Below are 20,814 nucleotides of genomic sequence, written 5' to 3' on the forward strand. Positions count from 1 at the left end.
AAGTAGTTTAAGCATATTTTGTAGTGAAGGTTTAATTTGTGCAATACACAACACAAGCTACGTTTTTCAAAAGTTATAAGAGCTAAAAGAAAGCAGAAGCACACTATCGACCCTTTTAAGAATACTAAAAATGATAAGCATGCAGACAGAATGTGACACGTATAGTATGTTTTTAACCAAGATTTAGAAGAATATTGACTTTCTGACACATTTCATCATTCATTCCGCTCTTTAGCCTGCTGCCTCTGATATAGCTCAGGCACAGACCACGTGAGAGACCAATGAAAACACTGCAGACCATTTCCAATAAACCTAAGTTTCGATTTATTACCACATGCTGTTATGAGATAAGTTTGTGTTTCTATCCACTTTCTCATTAGGACTGTGTTAGCACCTGGAGAACACGGGGCACATACTGTACTCTGTTCCCCGCCAGAGCAGAAATCACTGGAGTCCCATATGAGTGTATTTAATAATGTGCATACAAGTATATTCTATAGAAGGGCGGGTGGAGAATGTTTGTATCACTCGCAGATGAAGTGCACGTTACTGACGGTCTCAACAGAATGTACATGTATGAAAATGCTCTGTTTTGTATGTAGTATTAGTATTAAGTATTTTACAAAGCTTTCTGAGTACAATTGTGTCTTTAGAAAAATGTACTAAGTTCCCCCGAGGACCCAGAACCTGAAGAAACCAAATGAGATGAAGAGGATGAGGTGGCTAAATGTTCTGCTGTAGTGGAAGTACAGCTTCTTTTAACAAATCACCTCCTTCACATGTATTAGACTGTAAGTATTAAACAGTAAGGAGCACAAAATGGCAGTCAAGGCAAGGAGAGGCATTCACCAAACTGTCAGAGCTATAACCTTTTGCTGTGTACTGCACTGAATCCTTGGGGGGTTGAAGCTAACTGGAGGCACTGCTCCATCTGAAGCTCTGTTACGCTGTTAAAGACGTAATGGACGATTTTTCGCCGATTTGAGAACGCAAGCGGAAGTGCGCATGCGCACTCACCCTCGTGCGGAAGCAGAGAAAAGCCTCGTTGCTACACGTGCGTTTGTTTATTAGCACGACGGATCGCATCTCTCGTCTCCATAGATTTCCGTCTCTTCTGAGCCAGCTCGAACTGTCTTTCTCTGTCTTAATTTTGTCCTGTACACTGAGGGAACTATATTATGATAGATCAATGCGCTTAGACACAGGGAAACATGCTGCTCTCCTGGGATGAGCCAGAACGAGGCTGCTGGTGAGCAGTAGGTGCGTTCTATGATTGATACGTGGCAGGAAAAATCTTTGATAAGATCTTTTTTTCTTTTTTTTTACTGTAACGCAATCTGACCATAGAGAAATGACTTGCAATAGTTGGATCTACAAAACGTGAGCTGGTTTGTGCAATAAAGTGTTGCGAATGTTTGTATGCAATGGGCAATGATAAATGATAGTTTAGTCCATCCGTCTCACTGTTCAGCACAGAACCTCGCAGGGGCGTTCGTCACATGCCAGTTTCACATGCCACAATATGATACATCACAATCTGATAACAGTTCTTCCCATTTATCTTTGACTTCTGTGACTTTGGAAGCAAAATGAAAGCATTTTTTTTATTTTGTCAGTTTTGTTGAGTCATGGAAGAAGATGCACGCATTTTTATGAAAACTTTCTGCAGTGTTTCCAAAGAAATAAATCATCATCGTCCCCTCTAATAAAGCCAATCATTTTAAATATTAACTTGTATGGGACGGTTTGACATAACGGTCGGCACTAGATCATACAGTCCTAACTCACGGAAGTCAGAATTCCACTATTTATTTATTTTTAAAAAATTAAATAGAAAAAAATTCTTTGCTACAAAACATTTATAACAGGCAATAAACAGTTTCCACTAGTTCATATATGGAATCGGGGCGAAAATGAATCTGAATCCAACATGGCTGCGACCCAGACCGGTCCCGCTGATACAGCTCAGGCAATAATTTTCTCTCTCTAAAAAGCTTTTTTTTTCATTGCATTACAGTCTGTTCCATAACTGGTGATTAGATGCACAATGCTGCCCTCTACTGTCCTGGTATTATTGACCAATTTTGCCCCTCTATTGAAATCCAAAAGACCTGGATCTGATTTTTACAGTCTTAACATTTTTTTTTTTTGCTGCAGTCCACATGAATTGCTCACTTACCTAATGCCTTCTGAGCATCCTAAATATTCTGAGCCAAAAGCTAACAAAAATTAGCATGCTAACAGCGCACTTCCTACTTTGTGGAGAATAAAGGACTATAATTACATGAAAAGGGTGCACAATTGACAAAAGTTCACTCGATGCTTTTACAATATATCTGTACTATATAAAAAATAAATTAAAAAAAAGGCTCAGCCCCTTCAATATGCGTGACAACAAAATATCACAATTCTGGTTGCGAAGTATCCAACATATTAAGGTGAAACAAATGTTCTAATATCTCCAGAACCTAGCATGTGTGTTTCAACCAAACTCCTCAGCCATAGTGAAGTACACATACATACATACACTAGACTACAAAGTGTCTTGCTCAAGGAATGCTATGCCCTGGCTGTAGTGGTGACTGTATCTCTTAACACTAAACCATGGACATTTCTTGTAAAACCATCACACAACAAACAAGATGGTTTCACAAAGGAGAATATTAAGTAGGCCACGTCATATAAGTATTTGGGCACGAATGTGGACTACCTCTGTACAAAAAGGTAACTGCGAATAAAGTAATGCCCCTTTCTTTCAGGGTTAAGGTCACAAATGAATAACTTCACCAAGAGAGCTGGAAAATGATGGGTAGGGCCCTCCACTCTCTACAAGACATGTTTGAAGAGGCTGCCATTAAACAGAGTCAAAGAATAAGCAAATGATCCCACACACACCCCGTCCGATCAATATGAGCTGATGCCCTCAAGCAAAAGGTACAGAAAGCCCCGATGTAAGCGTAATCGATGAAAATACTCATTTATCAATTTCAATAATGAATCAAAAGAACTACAAAGGCGTAGTAACCGCGTGGTCTCAGGAAGAGTGCAATATTAACTGCACTTTAAAGGCCATTTGGGAGAGTGCAATAGAAACTGTACTTCAAGGCCTTATGGTTTGTACGACTTGTTTTTATTCCATGCGGGTTTGAATCGCGTGTAGTGCTTTTTCTGTTGTGTAGCTCTGTCGTACAATCTTTGCTGTTTTTCATCGTGCCCTTGATGTCCAGGCTTATCTTATCGCATCCCTAAACTACATCCAGTAGAGCGCTCCACCATGAAGACAGTTTAAAGACCTACTGCTGGACTTCTCATGTGGATCTGGAGTGCGAGGTAGTGCAAGTCTGTAATTACCCGCAAACATTAACTCCCCAAGTTCCCCGCCTCCCCGGTTCAGCCTCACCAGCGCTCCTCTACTTTCACTGCTGCAGACCCACTTGTTAATTGGCCCTCTAATGTGATTAATTGGTTTCTTGTCAGTGGGACCAGCGCGCTCTAGTCGGTAAAGAACTCTAAATCAAGCATGTATTTACAAGCAATCAAACTCGGGCGAATGAAAAGAACCTATAAAAAAGGTCCAGCTGTGCACAGTAATTGGGCAGGCTTAATTAGTATTGTATCGTTGGATGAAGGAAAGTACATCAGGGGAGACAGAAGGGCTGTTGTTTGTGCACAGTTAGTCTACTTTGTTAGTTTTGCATGAATGATCAAGGGTCATTTTTGTGATTGCCAAAGAAAATATTTGAAATTGGACTGAGAATAGAAACCGATTAAAACTGGAATTAAAGTGAATTTTAGAATTACATTTTGAAGCATGAAAAGTACATTTGAGCAGAAGGCTAATAATTATCTGCATATCCTCCCAGCAACGCAACATGGCTAATGACTCTATGTATTTGCTGAATATGCATAACATATGTCATGTTTAGGTATACTTGAGGGTTTTATTTTATAGTTTATTCATTTGTTAAGTCTAGAACTCCAGTGTGGATTTTTTTCCGATAAATCTTGCTCGTATAACAACTTTAACATCATGACAGGGGAAACTGAACTTTCACCTAGGTCCAGTTTGAGAACATTTCTGCAAGCTGAGGTCCAGAATATCAAAGTGTCTCTTTTATGCCTTACATTATACAATATAAAGAGTATTAAAATAGTTCTCGTTATTTTCACAATGTATCTATCTAACAGCCTAATAATTCACATTAATTTAAATATTATATTGTTTTTTTGTAAAGATTATTTATGGTAGAATATAAAGCTTACATGAGCTGATCAGAACATCACACACTGACAGACAAAGCCGTCTTGAATGCAGCGATGTGATTGGCTGATTTGCGTTACATGCAAAAAATCTTTCCACATTTACGATCCTCTAATAATTTGAAAAGTTGAGTGTCGCAACATTTGTCTGCGCAGCACTTCTGTCTTACTTAGTCAGACAGGCCTAATAACAGACTTCACACTGATCTCTGTAAAAGCGTTCTCCAGCCGCCTCGCGATGTGACTGACGCAGCATGCGTGTCAGGCCAAGAAAATGGGCCGAGTTGGGCGGCTCAGGAAAGGCTGACAGTGACCGCAGTTGAATGTGTCCACGGTACATGCACCTTTGCATTTAGGCACGTCTTAATCCATTTAATCATCAGGCTCTGTTTTCTGTAAATATGAGTGTGTTGTCCCCACTGTCTCTCCTCCACGTGTTTGGAGCGAGCGAGGTGGTAAGGGAGAGAGAGAGGGAGGGAGGGAGGGAGAGAGAGTGGATCTGAAGGAAAGACACTGATTCCCATTTCATTTTAAATTAGTTAGAAACATTTTCTCAAAACCCACTCATCTCTAACACACTGATTCTCATGGTTAACTCCACGGATTTGTGTCCGAGATTTGGGTCCGCCTATGTTTTTTTTTTACATATTTATTGACACATTTTATCAACAACAAAAGATCAAATGGCATGATGGTAAATAAAATAGAAATGCTGTATAGTAAAAAGTAAAATATTAAAACTAAGACACTGAAGCAGACATGTATGACCAAATAGTTTAGTCACTGTTACCATGGAGCAATGACCATTCTTTATTGCATTTTAAAACACTTTCATTCATTCATTATTTCAAGTCCGTATAATGATGTGGGGTGTGTATTTTTGCAGTGGATACCGTTCCATGTCATTATTTCAGGAAGACTGTGATTGTGTGACTCTCGTAGTTGGGCAGCTGCATTAGGGGACATTAGGGGGGCCGCCATGCTGACAACCAAGGTCCTTGCTCCTGTCCGTGTCTCTGAATCCCACCTAAATTGCCACAGCAGAAAGGCGAAATGGTCATGATTAAATCCCACTTTAGACTGCAAGCCGCCACATTTGCTACGCACATTTTAATACGGCTAAGATGATGTCCTCAAAGTTCAGCCGCGTATTGAATATAAAGTATTCATGCCAGGGTTATTGAAAGGACTACATCGACTTCAATGACTCAATTTTTCAATGTGAAATGTCAAAGGCATTTTGCTAATCTTTAATATCAAGGGCATGACAAAACGGGGATTATTAGGAATTCTGTCAAAAATGCCCCATCAATATTCTGTGGCCATGCTCAGCGCAGGAGCCCGGGCGGTGCATAAACCCTCAAAACAGTACTATTGTCCTTGAACTCTTAACAGCTTTCTAAGAGCGCTGAGTGTCAAAAGTGATTCGAACCAGAGTGATTTCGGAGGAGATGACTGTATCCATTCTGGGGGTATTGCCGTGTTTGAATTAGCCAACCGGACACGCCTTTTGCATAATGACCAGCGCTGTATCCTCCCACCGTCTGCAGAGGCTCATCACACGGACATGCGGAGGCGGAGGTCACTCAGACTTTTACTCTGTGTTTTCGATTGGATAATTGGGGACTTGGTTGAAGGAGAAAAAAAGTGTCACTTCAAAAGTGACATCACGGAACATACAAGGACACTTCTGCAACACACATGGAATGATGCAGTATATTCTTCATCAGATGTGGGATTAGGATTATTAATGTGATGATCGTGTGCAAAGTTGGAGGTGGAGCTACCATAGTAACAATTAGGTTTGGGCCAAACTATAGAACCATAGAGAAGGATTTGATAAGCAACATGCATGTATGAATGAAATAGTTTGACTAGAAAGCAAAACATATTTCCATTACACCACATGTGTGCAAGCTAGGCAAATCCATTTTATTTATAGTACATTTAATACAAGTGTTGCACAGTAGTAGGCATGTAAATAAATGAGGGATGTGTTAATAGAAGTAGCTAATTCTTGCTCTATAACTGTTTTTATTATTGCACTCATAACTTTACCCATCAAGATTGTTTACATTTCTTTTACTAGGATACACATTTTTTGACACCTTTTTTGAAGTTCAGCGAAAAGAAAATCTGTCGTACTGTGACTAGATCAAAAGTCCTTGATTGAACAGGATTTGCCAGCATGTTTCAGCCACATGGGGCCTTCTTCAGGGCATAGATGAGTAAAATGACAGATGCAAGTATTTTTTTTTTGCCAGGTTAAAAAACAATTGCGATAACAAAATACAAAAAGTGAAAGAGAGCATTGCACAATGTAGAACAACCAGATGTACAGTGCATTAGGAATGTATTCACTAATTCCACATTTTGCTACGTCCTTATTCCAAAATAGATTAAATGTATTATTTGCCTCAAAATTCAGTCCCATCCATACAGTGAAGCATGGTGGTGAAAGCATCATGTTGTGAGGATGTTTTTCAGCACCATGATCAACAGAAAGATGAATGCAGCAGTTACAGAGACATCTTTGATGAAAACCTGCTCCAGAGCACTTTGAACCTCAGACTGGGGCGAAGGTTCATCTTCCAACAAGACAACGACCCTGGCTGTGACCAGGAGAACAAAGGAGTGGCTACAGGACAACTCTGTGAATGTCCTTGAGTGGCCCAGAGCCCAGTTGTGAACCCAATTGAACATCTCTGGAGAAATCTTAAAATGGCTGTGAAATGACACTCACCACCCAACCTGATGGAGCTTTAGAGGTTCTGGAAAGAAGAATGGGAGGAACTGCCCATAAAGAGGTGTGTAAGCTTGTAGCATTAGACTCAAAAACACTTGACATTAAGACTTCTTCCAAGTTGTCACATGGTGTATTGTGTATTTTTCAACAAATAATGAATTGAATCCTGTTTAGAATGAGGCTGTTTTGCACAAATTCAGATTATCTAATTCATTACCATTACTACCAGGTCTCCAGATCCAACCTAAACGTCATCAATAGGCGACATTTCTGGGATAAACGTCACAATTCTTAGTTAAAGTGGTGAGAAATAGCAGATGAAGGAGCCGAAAACTATCAGTGAAAGGAAGAAGTTTGTTAACTAATCAATATATGGGGTGACAAATCAATTCAGGCAAAAAAAGAGGTTTCGTACCGTAATCGGGCAATATTTGAGGAAATCGGACGGTATTTGAGGAGATAGAGAAGGAGTTGGTTGAGCGAGGGATTAACCGCTCCTGGCCGCAATGACAGCGTGAATAAAAAGCATTTGTGCGGAATTTAAATAAACTTAAGGACATCAATAAAAGGAGCAGGCAAGACTGGGGAACCTGCCCATTTTACTCCCTTAAACACAGTGTGCTACGTGTGACCATGCGTGTGACGTCGTGTTCTTTTGTGCGCATGCGGGACACATCGAGCTGCATTCCTTTCACACCAGACACAAATGGCAGTCGCCTTTATTGTAATATAAAACAATCTGATTCAAACCAAAAATCCGAATTGGACCTCATACCCTGCAATGTGAGCGTAGCTAATGTAACGTTTCTGATGGAGGGTTCAACACATGCTTTTCTCCATGCATATGCTATTGTTTTACCTCGAATTTTTCACGGTGTATGGTATTAAACTTATCCAGCATGCGTTTATTGATAACACTTTCAATAACTAGGCTACACTTTTAATAACCTTAAAAAAGCATGAACGAAGCAAAAGACCACAATGCATTTATTATGTCGTAATTACTGTCGAGGAGCCTCAGGTTTAATGCTCTGCTCCTCCCAGGCCATCCACCTCTTACTTCACTATTCTGTGTGGTTCAGATGCGCCGTGCACATTAGATCAATTTGATGTGGTGAAAATATTGTTGCCACTGCAAACGTTTTATAGAAGGCACACTGAACGATATCCGATTGAGATCTCGCACTGACCCTCGCTGCTCTCCCTCTCTTTTCTAAATAGCAAAACTTGCCCTCTGCTTTGGCAATTGAGTGTCTGACAAATTGATGTAGCGTGTGCATTTTGCCCCTAATTCCATGCACGTGGCAGTGTAACCCACTGTGCTCTTTCGCTCTCTTTCTGTTCAAGTCAAATAAGTTAAATTTTTAAACTACATTTTCCCATGCACGTTAGAGAGAAATATGAAATATGATCTGTGTGAGCCATGATGGTGATCTTCATTGACGTGATGATCCATCGTGGTGATCCATCATGGTGACCGATTGTGAATCCATCGTGGTGATTCATCGTGGTGATGATGCGATGATCTGTGATGATCCACAATGATATGATGATCCACGATGGTGGCCAAATTTGTACGGTCCCAATGCGGACAGGTGAGGAGTGGCGCTCTTGTGTGTTATGTAAAGCAGTCACAAGTAGGGATGCATACCTAAATCCACGTTCAGGTTCAAGTCCGGATTCGAATCCAGAGGTTTAGGTTCAGGTAAACCATGCCATTTTTGCATAATGTTAAAACAGCATCTGGTTTATTCACTGTTTATTAACAGAAGTTACAACTTACAAATCACAAGCTGCTAGCTAGCTAACACACATTCATGTGTTTTACTAGAGGAACAACTTCCGAACAAGAGCAAGTTGAGTATTGGTATTGGGGCAGCTGTTTCAGCTGATACTGTGTTTGTCCAGTGTATTACTGGTTTGACTGGGCTGTTCCCACACCTGAAGTTTAATGCCTTTAGATACATTTCCACTCTTTAATTTTGCAGATCCATTGGCATCAAAGTCAGGTAAAAACCTTCAAAAACTAGCATAACAGTCAACTAGAACCACTATAAATCAAAACTTAGCAGTATCAAAAATAGAATGTGAAAATATTTTACACTACACACAATACATCATATTAACAGCATTAAACACCTGACCATATTTAACAACTGTAGAATACAAATACTATTACAAAATATAAGCTCCAATTAATGAATCCAGCAATTAAATAATATTACTTTGACTTAGTATTTACTTAGATGTATAAATATGTATATTGCACATTAACCCACCTAAATAAATGCTACATCACACCACAACATAACATTTATTTTATTCATATTGTAGCGACCCTAGTCTCTAGTGCGCGTGCGTGCGGTCTCTGGGGCGGAGCTAAGAGCGGCTCAGGAGACGAGGTGGTTTTTGATGTTCCTGTTCCATCACCATGGTTACGGCCAACAGTAACCAACTCTGTTCAAGAAATAAAGTGACAACTTTTGAGCACTAAACCATTACTGACCTGAGCGAGAAGTTACAATATTTACACCCAAACCAAAGCACAACCCGCTCCTTTAACAAGCGTTAAACTAACTCACGGAGCGGCACAAGCGGCGACGCACGCGGCGGCTTCAAACGCTTCAAATAAAGCCAGCAATCTTACAGCTGCCGCCTCAATGTTCGGTCTCTCGCGTCTTTAAACTCATTGCGCCGGCTTCAACTTCTGCCGCGCGGAAGACGCGTGCGTCGCTAATGGCTCCGGGTGCACCATTGACAGCGATGTCAGTGTTTACGTCTTTTCCAGCGAGAATTTTGCGATCTATGGAAGGTTTCAGATGGTTTAGATTCTAGAACGTAAAGGATATAGAATGTGAGTGGTAGATTTTTAATGAGTCCAGAACCGAAACGTTTTTACAAGTCCGGATCCGGTTCTACGGAACGGTACGCATCCCTAGTCACAAGGCAGTCAATGCCAAAGGTTTAATTAACTTAATAATAACTTGGGCTTAAACAGGCAAAAAACAGATTCAATATCCAACTCAATCAAATAATACAATGTAGTACAATAAAACGTTCATTGCAATAGCAATTTCATAAAAATTTAACAACCCTACTAAATTAAAAAAAAAAACATATATTTAATTCTAATGCAGTGAAAATAATAGGAATTAAATCATAATTGCAGTATTCATTGAAAAAACTGCATTTATGATTTTTGTTCAGCTCTAAAATTGTTCAGCCCCATCATGTAGAGGAAATGTTGCTGAGTACTTACGACATTCACCTTATCCACTGTGACAAGCAGGTGCACGAAGGCAATTTGCCCTTGACATTTCTGCTTTGTACTTACTTTGTAACATCTCAGGTTAAAGACAACGTGCACTTGGTGATGGAGGTCATTTGAGGACTTTTATGCTTCTGTATTCCAGTACCTTAATACAGTTTCATCATCAGAAAGGTCATCATTCACAAACTCTGTGACGAATCAAAAATGACTCCCGAGTACTATTAGTACATACTAATATTTCAGGACACATGGGAAATTAGTGTTAGATGAGAAATAGACTTGGAAAGAGAAGTAATGTCGAGGAATGAACTCTTGTAACGGAAGTGGCAGTGGTTATATGGCCAGATACATTTGATAACTGGATTTCATCAGACCATGCAGTAATCTGATATGATTCGTTTGCATGGATTTAAGAAATCTGATATCTAGGTTGATCACCTAGATATCAAACTGGTTCTCCTCCTGAGTGGCTCCAGCTCCACTGTCTATCTCGCGTCCGTCTGACCATCTGAAGGAGTCGGATCTCTCCTTCACTGTTGAACTCCTCCAGGTTTCTACTACTTTTTCCCAAAGAAGAAACCTGGAGGCGAGAAGGAGGGTCTAAGGACTGGGGAGCTTGGGACATTAACAAGTCCCTAAGAACAGTTCTGCAACTGCTATTGTGATTTGGGGCGTTACAAAAATGAATCAAATTGAATTGAATCACAGGTGTCAGGTCATTGAAGTATTTTGGTAGAAATATTTTAAATTATATTTGACATTTCATATATAAGAAAAAGACAAAAAAAGTTTATTTCAAAAAGCAATATAACTTTGGCACAGCCTTGGGGGATGCCAGAGTAGAGTTGCTCCATCTACCCGCTGCAGATTTAAAAATTTAAAATCAGCACTGTTTGCTAATGCAGCTGTTTGCTGACTTCCTAAGTGCGCAGTTGCAAGGATCGTGATTTAAGGGCATAAATGTACAGAATGAGTCCAGTGAAGATTTATGGCCTTAAAAAACAACAGAGACGATTCTCAGAGCCACGTCACAGAGAAAACATCAGTTATAGAGGAGATTCAGAACGGAGCGTTTGTGATGCTCGGAGGGGAGAGGACTTGTGTTTTTGATGAAAAAATTAATTTAAAAATTACATAATGTGTCCTTTAAAATCAAATCCGGTTTTACTTTTTAAAGTCATGAATCTTTGTGAAATATGCCTTTTGTACCATAGAAACACCTATAAAGTGAATTTGTCAAAGCCATACTGTGGAACATTCTAGGCAAAGCAATATCACCTTCCAAAAGAAAAATATTTGGCAGCCATTTTGTTCTTTTTCATTCCCTGTCTTTTTTATTTAACTTTTGCAATGATTCAAATAAGGCTTTTAATATTTGTCTAAATCCCTCGTGTGCCAAAGAAATGTTTTACTTTATGTTTTGTTCTAACTTTAAATGGAATATGACTTGCCTAATCTGGAAATTTGTATTCTAAACTAGTAAACAGTTCTTCCCAATGCATGTCAAAATCAACAGTTGTTTCTTCTTTGATCTCATCTCATCCTTACACATGCATCTCTACCATCGACCTGGACTCCATTAGGACGCTCTAGTTCTGAAAGAGCTGCTTATCTTCACATATTGATTCGAACTGTAGCCGAAAGTTCATTCTCTCTCCTCCTCTCCCTTCTCCGCAGCTAAAATCCTGAAAAACTGATCGGAGCGCAGCAAAAGAGAAGCGACGGAAAAGGCCATGGCTGAGTGGATGATTACATATCCAAGTGGTAAGTAGTTGCTGTTACGCTCTTCGCGCTGTATTTGGGCCTATTTCTATGTCAATCTGAGTGCATTTAGTTCAAGAAGGATGCCGTTAATGGGGACTCTTTGGCTGTGACGTGACGAGGTTGGCTATTGTATGTTTTAAAGTTCTGTCACGGCACCAATGCACTTAGCACAATTTTCATGCACTATTTATTGTTCCCAGAGTGACGAGTATGTTTCCAAAAAAGAACAAGGACATAAAACATTTTGTCATGTTGAGTGGAAGTTGTTTCTGGGTGTCTTTGGCGAATGATTTCAATTGCAGTAAGTTGTACTGCATGAAACGGAATGACATATTGGCTAAATTGGGCATTCATAATTACGGGTTTATGTTAAATTAGTTGCATTAATGACCAAAACAAAAGTTTATTTTTTCTTACAGGTAGACAAGATATAATGTGTGATTTACTAGCAGTGTGAGGTTGGAGTAGGCTAATGGCACGTTAATATCAGCATCTTTTAAAAGGAAAGGAATTTTAATGTTTAATTTAATGTATGTATTTTTGGCATATGATTAGGTGTATTTAAAAAAAGTGTTGTCAATGTCCTGTGGTGTTTTATTGATTCAGCAAAATGATTTAAAACTTAAGATGCCATTGTAATAGGGACCGAAAAAGGTTTTGATGGGAATTTCTTGTGGAACACTAGGCTCTAAACGGATCAAAGTGGATATTTGAGAACGGAGAAAAAAAAGAAAAAAAAACTCTTCTCACATTTGTAGTTTTTTTTTAAGAGAGCTGCGAGGTGAGCTCTGTCGTCAAAGTTACTTACTTTTGATATCAAAGGAAGTGAGAAGCAGTGAAAAACACATTCAGCCCCTAAATTAAACCTAACCTGAAATAAATTGAATATTTACATTTAAAACAGCACTACAGTTTAACTCATGTATTGTATAAAAACACCTGACTTGACCTGTCCTTAATTGTGATTTTATTTAATTAGCTTGGGTTAGCATTAGCGTACGCCTAACACCAATTATGTGGTTATGTCGTGAATTAAACTCGTCTGTTGAGTAATCTTTAAATATTGATTATTTTGGCGTGGCTCTGGTGGAAACCCAATCAGGATAGAACTCAGGCAGAAGGGCAATCACGGACAAGCGAGCCTAACAGAAGTAGCGCCACAGGGCTGGATATCTTTACAGTTGCCAAATAGCATTATTTTGTAGTGAGAAATAATTTATTTGTATCAGACCCCTTTTTAAACTTTATTCTTCCCAATGCTATATCACACATATAATATGATCAGTGCAGTATCAAAGTAAGTATAGAGCACTTTACCTTATCTTATGGTGGATAAAGGAAGAGTTAAAGTTTTGGTGTAAATATGTCATGTTTCTTGTCAGCTAACAATAAGCTAAACGGACTGAATGAATGTTAAAATCCCCATTTGCTATTATCATCCTTGCCTCGCCAAATGACGACACAATCCAGCGCTGTTTGAATGAGGAGCGTTAGCCTGGAGCACGATTTCACCCATCTTGACTATTCTGAGCTGTTTTATCTGTGAAATCCTCCGTCTTCCAATCCTTCATTCTCGTGTCGCGGCCCTCCTTGTTCCGCACATCCCCTTGTCTTTACGCGCCTCGGCATGTCACTGCTCCGGCCGAGCTGGCGCTGCTGACCGCTGACACGTAAATGGGCGCTGAATACGGGCCAGAGTCTACATCAATGCGCCGGGGTCGTGGAGGTGAGAGCTCGTCCATCTCGCCTGCTTCACGTGGAGGACGGCGGGTGTTAAATTTACAATAAGGGCCTGAACTCGCCGCAGCCTCAGAAGGAGAGTAAAGCATCATGCATATTTCAGGGCTGTGGTTCTGACGAGCAGGGAAAGCACGGTGCTGGGGTTTCTATAGATGCAAGGTACTAGCGAGGTTCTCAGAGGCAGACTTAAGTTGATTTTTTTTTAATTTATGCATGAATGCTGACAAATAAATGGTGAGTCTCACATGTTTTAAGCGTTAGCCATCCCACAATGTATAATTTAAAGGACAAATATTATGAATGAATGAATGAACAAAAAGTAAAAAAAAAATACAAATTTAGTTTCTTATGCTAGTAATTGACTTTTGAGCTCCATCTTTTGGCAGAAACGTGGATTACACAGGTGAGATGCCACAGACGTTCTAATGAAGCCACACAGTTGTTCTGATTGTGATTTGAGGCAGAAATGTTCAGAACAACTCTGGCATGATGATTTATACTTAAAAACAGCGCAGAAGGATCTTGTAGCCCTGTTATAGACTAAACAGGATTTCATCAAAGCATGAAGCTAAATAAAACTCAAAATGTATGTTTTTGATGATTGTGCCATACTGTGCTCAAATTAGCACAATATATCTACTTTAAGTCCAATAGAGCTTGGAATTATGTCATCACACTTCATCACAAATTTCAGTTAGCAAAATGTTAAACCGATGGAGATTTGAAAATACTAAATACATAATTAAATGTGTATACAAAAGTATTCTGAAACTGTATAAATGTGATAAATGTTTTTATCGCTTTAGTCTACTTTTTAATATTATTTTGGCAACTGTATCTTTATGGACATTTACCGCTGCTGCCAAAAAAACATGGCACTATTTAGTGTTTGATCTGAGCTCTATATAATGTGTTACTCTGAAATTGTCTTTCTTTCTTTTGTGTTTGTTTTTTCACCCCAAAATATTAGTATTTATGAGCATAAAGCATAATGATAGAGTAATAATCCAAAATAGACTACACTGTGTTTTAATGTGGATGCATTGATGGATATGTGAATGTTTAGATGGAGGAACACTTAATGATGACACAATGAGCATGTTATATCTTAGCCTGCTGTCCACTGAACTTGGTTTTCGTGGTTTAATAAAGTACTCCTGTAATTTCTGTGGCTCAGGAGCTCGAGTGCCAGCCATGCCTCTATCATGCTACAAGTTGTTTGCTAAAGTCAGAACAGAAATTCTCGACCTGAGTTGTGACGTCACATGCGTTAGGTTTGTGGAAGTCAAATTCAAGTTTATTTGTAGAGCAGAATTCAGAACATGGTTAAAGTGTTAGCAGCATAAGATCACGTTTGTTTTTTTTTTGTGGAGGAAATTATGATTAAAACTGCTGGCCTTACGATTTGCTCATAGCCATTTTAATTCAATTGTGATTAATCTTGCAGCCCTAGAATGAACTTCTCTGACCAACTTTTCTACTTAAAATTGGAGTCGTAAAGAGATACAAAGTGTGTTCTCAGTACCAAAATGACAGCGTTATCGTGCTGTTGCCAAAGCTTTAGATATTATCACTTTTTGGTCAAACTTACCTTGCAAATCCTATATTCTCTCTCTCTGACACCAGCAACAGCAGCTCCACGGATAAACAGTCTCTAGTGCGTCTCTTAGAATCGTGCCAACCAAAGTTCACCCGCATTGTTCAACCTCCCTGTAAGGCTTGTCTTCAACTCCCGAACACATTACTCCCGAACACATTCTTGTCACAAAAACAACATCCTGTCTTGTATCTTAATTCACCAGTCAAAAGCGTACAAGATTTCTTGAGCGCTATCTGCATCACGCCACGGTTTACTTGTTGAAATTCTTATTTTTGGAGATAGAGATGTACAATGGGCAACGTGGTGTGAAGAGACAGAGAGGATGTCATTAAATGTTAATACCCCATTCTCGTGGGAAGGGCCGCCGAGCGTGGAATTGTGTTTTTGCATCTAAATCAAGACGACGGCAGTAGCAGTAGCAGCAGCCGGTTTGATGTGTCTATTGTGAACTCTGCACGCATTAGCCTAGCGCGCTCACTCGCACGCTAAAAATGTTGTGCTGGATGCAAAATTGCCTTGTAAAGAGAAGCGTCTTTAATCAGTTAAAGGGGAAACCAAAGCAAACAAAAGCATCCATGGGAGAGCGACGCGGTTGTCAGTGAATCTTTCAGACAGTTGCATCATGGGATGAATGTTGGAGGCGGAGGAGATGAAGCCAGAGCGGTTAGCATCATACGAGCTAAGCGCAACAAGTGTTCAAAAACATCTGTGATAAACGTGTTTGTGCTGTCAAAAAGTGTCTGGGAGATAAAGTAAATCTCGCCAAAAGGTGAAAATACCACCAAAAGGCCACAGACATGGACTGGAATTTGAACAATGCTGCATATTGTAAAAGCAGACATTTGTAAAGAAGAAGAATAAATCCGACTTCAGCATGACCACAAAAGAATATAAATATATTTTAGTATTAGATGTGTGACAGCATTCATCTGCATGTCTTTGCAAACTCTATTTAACTTTATTAAATGTCAAACATAGGCCACAACTAACAGATAATATTTCGAAGTATTTCTGTCCATTTATATATGAAAAATGTCAGGTTTATGGAGTTGTGTGATTGATGCCACTTTGGTAAATGACTCAAATTGAGAAATGACAGTCCAAACAATGCTCCACCTGACACTGAACACGAAGGCTTGTGAGATGGCAGCAAGTAAGTGCTGTGGCAAATTCAAACTTCCAAACTTCATTCAAACTAAGCTATCTCTCTCACATGGTCTGGACACAAGATAAACCAGCTAATGGAGGTCAACATTTTCTGAGTTGTTAAGGTTACAAAGTTTGTGTTCCACATTTGACCCAACCTTCTATGTGAAATGGCAGAGGTGGAATCTAGTCCTTATTTTGCAAAACTCAAGTCATTACCCTTATGTCCGAGCCATTGGACATTGAGTTCAAGTTTTTTCAAGGCTTTTTACAACATGTTCCTGATGTTCCTGTGTTCATGTTCCTGTGTGTACTTTTGCAATAAAACATACAACTTATGTTTATGCTATTCTGGACACTGCTCTGCCAGAGAAACTTGGTGTGACTTGGAAGTGCAGCATCTTGGTGTTCTTCTCCTGATCTTGAGCTGGGTCAAGTGCACGCAACAGTAAACACATGCAAACAAAATGTGTGGGTTCTTTACTGAGTTGGTCCTTTCACAATGAATGCCAGTGATTCAATCCGATACTAAGTAATGCTCTGGCAAATATCACAGTATTGATCCAATACCGATACAAATTAGTTTTATACTACAATGCATCAAATCTCCTCAACTACGAACATTTTTTGAACCTCTGCTTGAACTTGAAATATGAATATTAAATATATGTGCAGAGAAGATCAAATATAAATAATGTATTACATAATATATACACAAAATGTATCTGAAAAACTGCTTCTTCTTTTTTTTTTTTGAGACATTTGATATTGTTGATACCTCTGTCAGTATCAATATCAATATATCGATATTTGGTATCCATCTGCCCATCAGTAATGAATGCATGGTGAGTATGACCACTCCTCTGGGCTTGTAGACATGACTCTCTCAGTCATATGAGACACAGTATGACAGACTCACTTCCTGTGCCTGTCCGAGATGGCACTTTTGGCTCTTTACTCTTGTTGCTGTTGGATGTCTCCCATTCTCAGTATGATTGCTCCCAGGGCAATGTGAAAAAGCTTTAGCATTAGCAAATTATCAGCATCAGCTTTAAAGCAGTGATGCCATTGCTGAATGATTAATTATAGGGCTGAAAGTCCTTTCAACTGAGAACAATCACATCTTTAAAGTTAAATAATGGCACCACTTTCTGAAGCTATTGTGAATAAATCATTTCATTTTGTGTATTTCTGTCGACAGAGACGATGTTGAAGAGACTTTGTGATGCTTTTTGTTTTCTGTGGATTGGCCCTGTAACAGGACAGTTAAACATGTGAATTCCAAAATAGAATTCTAACCTGACTTCCAGATCAATTTTAAGTTATAGAATGCTATAGAATGTTGTGATGTCAGGTGAATGCAACCTGTTTTGCTGTGGATTACCGTGTAACTTTTCTTATGGAGAGCACTTACATGTTTCTATAGATATGTTATTATTGTACTTAGAATATTTCATGGTCTGGCATTAAACAAGTGATGGTGATCACTTGGTCACCAGGTCAATTGCTGAGGCGAGCCCGCTCACATATAAAATGCATGCTTTTTTGTGTCAGTTTTGTAAAAACAAATGACAGTTAAATAGTGCATCTTTAAGACAATCCAATACTTGGCTCGAGTAAACTTTCTGCAGTGTGATACGGTGGTCTTGACCCTGCGCTGGCAGTGTAAAATCAACTCTCTTCTCTTTACATTAGATTAAAATTACATTCCTACTCTTCACCCCCAGTACACACTAATTATGCCTTATCTGTAATGTTATTGGCCTTTTGATGCTATTTGGTTCCTCTGCTTTGGCATCTCATGTTTTAGAACGTAAAAGAAAAAAGGCTACAAAAATACACTATAATTACTATTATAGTTCAATCTACTGGCAGCAGAGGGAATTACAAAGCAGTGATAAACAAGGGTTAGGTCAGGTTAGGTGTCTTTATTCATACCCTTGGGTAAATTGGTTTGCAATGATTAAGAGACATCAAATACACAGTATAAAAACACAGACATAATGGATTAATAACATTTAAAAATTGTGCAAAGTGAGCTTGTTCAAGAGGACAATAGCTGCTGGGATGAAACTAACTATATCTTGCGTTTTGGCACGACCAGTCTTTGCCCCGATGGCAGGTCCTGAAACAGAGCATTCAGGGCGTGGCTCCGGTCCTGCATGACACTGGAGCTGAGTCTCTGCAGCTGGCTGATATATATAGACTCCATACTTTGTTGTGGCCGTCTGATCATTTCACAATCTGAGAAAGTGCATTTTTGTTCTTCACTGACACATTTCCAAACCAGATGGCACGCAGGAGGCCAAGATGGACTCAATGAAAGCAGAATAAAACAATGACAGAAGAGTCTTGCCCACAGTTTCCTGAGGCAGTGCAGGTGCTGGTGTCCCTTCTTGCACACTGCCTCACAGGTGGCATCAAAGTTAAGACAATCTCACACTCGAGCTCACACTGCAGTAGAACTAGAGTTCTACTGCAGTGGCTAGTTCTACTGCAGTGGCTGCAGCCTTTCCGTAGCATTGAAAGTGTGAGAGGAGCTCAGACCGCTGTACAGTTCGGTGGTGCTGGTGGAGGTGATTCGGCATGAAGCCCACCGCAGGCATTTTCAGTAAAGAAGTCAAAATGAAGCATGCATACAGTGTTCAAGCTCATCTATTCAAGCTTATGCATATATGGTAATTTATCATGTGAACTCGTGGTCTGGCGAGGTCGGCAGTCAGACAGAAACAGCTCCTCACTGCCCCGCTCTAGTGGCTGGACCGCCTGCTGTCCGAGCTCAGCGTAATGCTGGGATCTAGCTGCAATTATTTTCATCTGTTCAGAGCGAGTTTGCATGATTTATGGAGTTCAGTTGTTAAAGCACCACTTATGATATCACAAATCTGGTCAATTTGGAACCAAATGTTTTCTGAGGCTCAGAGAAAAGACGACCTCGTAAACAGGATTAATGGAAGAAGTGAACCAAAATGCAACTCCAGGTGTGAGGTGACATGGTTGAAAAATTTAAAAAAGTAATTAGTGCAGAATATGTGATCAATAACTGGAGAGAAATTTTAAAGAGTTCAACAAACACTGATACAACGTGATATAATACCATATTATTATTATTTTTTACAATTTCTGTAAACATTTTCAATTCTATGTTCAATTATTATTATCTCATGTCACATCATATTTTTCTGACTTATTTCCATATTCATGGCAAACCCAGCTCTTCGTTTCCCCCAGCATCAAGCACATGTGTCTGATTAGATGTCACTGTAGACTAATCCAATTTACTGTACTTTATCTACTACTGACACATGAATGTGAAATGGCTGTCAGTGGACTCCTTTTATGTTTATTTCTTCATGATTAGTGTCAAAAGTCGGCTCATTATTTTGGAGTATTGTAATTAGTCTGCAACGATCCATTTATTCAAGCTACTCTTTTATTCTGGGCATTGTCATGAAAGTCATGAAAAAATAAAATGTTGAAGAGTGCATTTTTTACAGCTCTAAATTCAAATGTAGATGAAATTGTGTGTGTGGCGGAGTATCGATTGGGAATAGAAAAATAGTTTCAAAATTAAAATTTCACAAGAGTAATATAATTTAATGTAATTCATATCCCGGCACATAAGTGATGATGAAGCCTCAAGCCTCTAATCAATGTATGAATTACAGACATTGCATACATACTGCTTCACCGGTCTGATATACATGTAAGGGTGGGCGACTTACTGACTTAAATGTATATATCTTTTAAACAAAAAAATATTGTTATATTTTCTACCCCGGAGGCTTTATTTGACAGGACAGTTGTAGCGTTACATGGGGAAAGAGAGGAGGTTTAGACATTCGGCATATGGTGGAGGGCTGGAATCAAACCGATTGCAACTACACATGTGCAACGCCATAAACCACTGTCCTCTTTGTCCCCTCTGTCCCCTCAGTCCTTGATTACTCTGTGTGAGCTGATTTACCTGTGTCTTCACATCTGGTTCATCTGCTCCTGAGCTTGTGCTTATGGAGTGAGTGTTACTTTGTAACATGAAATATTTACGCAGAAATATTGTTCACGGTAGTGATGTACGGGTCAATCTTATTCAATACGGCAGGTTCTAAACTGCAGGCCGCTGTCAATCTAATATCTGTATATCTATTGTAGATTCACTTCCTCATTAGACTAATTTCTCCGTGAATATGAGTCTGATTGTAATAAAACACACAGCGTTTTGAAACTTAAGATACAGAAAAAACAATGTGTCCCCTGGACAGCAACTACTCTCCTCTGACTTCTTCT

General features: G+C 39.3%; 1 protein-coding gene across 1 annotated transcript in view; it reads left to right on the plus strand.

The window, feature by feature from the left end:
* Window positions 1–20,814, plus strand: part of lingo2 (leucine rich repeat and Ig domain containing 2) — a 438,908-nt gene that overhangs the window by 250,530 nt on the left and 167,564 nt on the right. The window contains exon 5 of the mRNA XM_072435292.1: window positions 11,955–12,041. The gene's annotated coding sequence lies outside the window, so the exon portion shown is untranslated. The remainder of the gene's footprint in view (window positions 1–11,954; window positions 12,042–20,814) is intronic.

The sequence above is a fragment of the Eucyclogobius newberryi genome, unplaced genomic scaffold, assembly GCF_026437365.1.
Source record: "Eucyclogobius newberryi isolate DKJ021-1_F unplaced genomic scaffold, fEucNew1.0.hap1 SCAF_11, whole genome shotgun sequence".
NCBI lineage: Eukaryota > Metazoa > Chordata > Actinopteri > Gobiiformes > Gobiidae > Eucyclogobius > Eucyclogobius newberryi.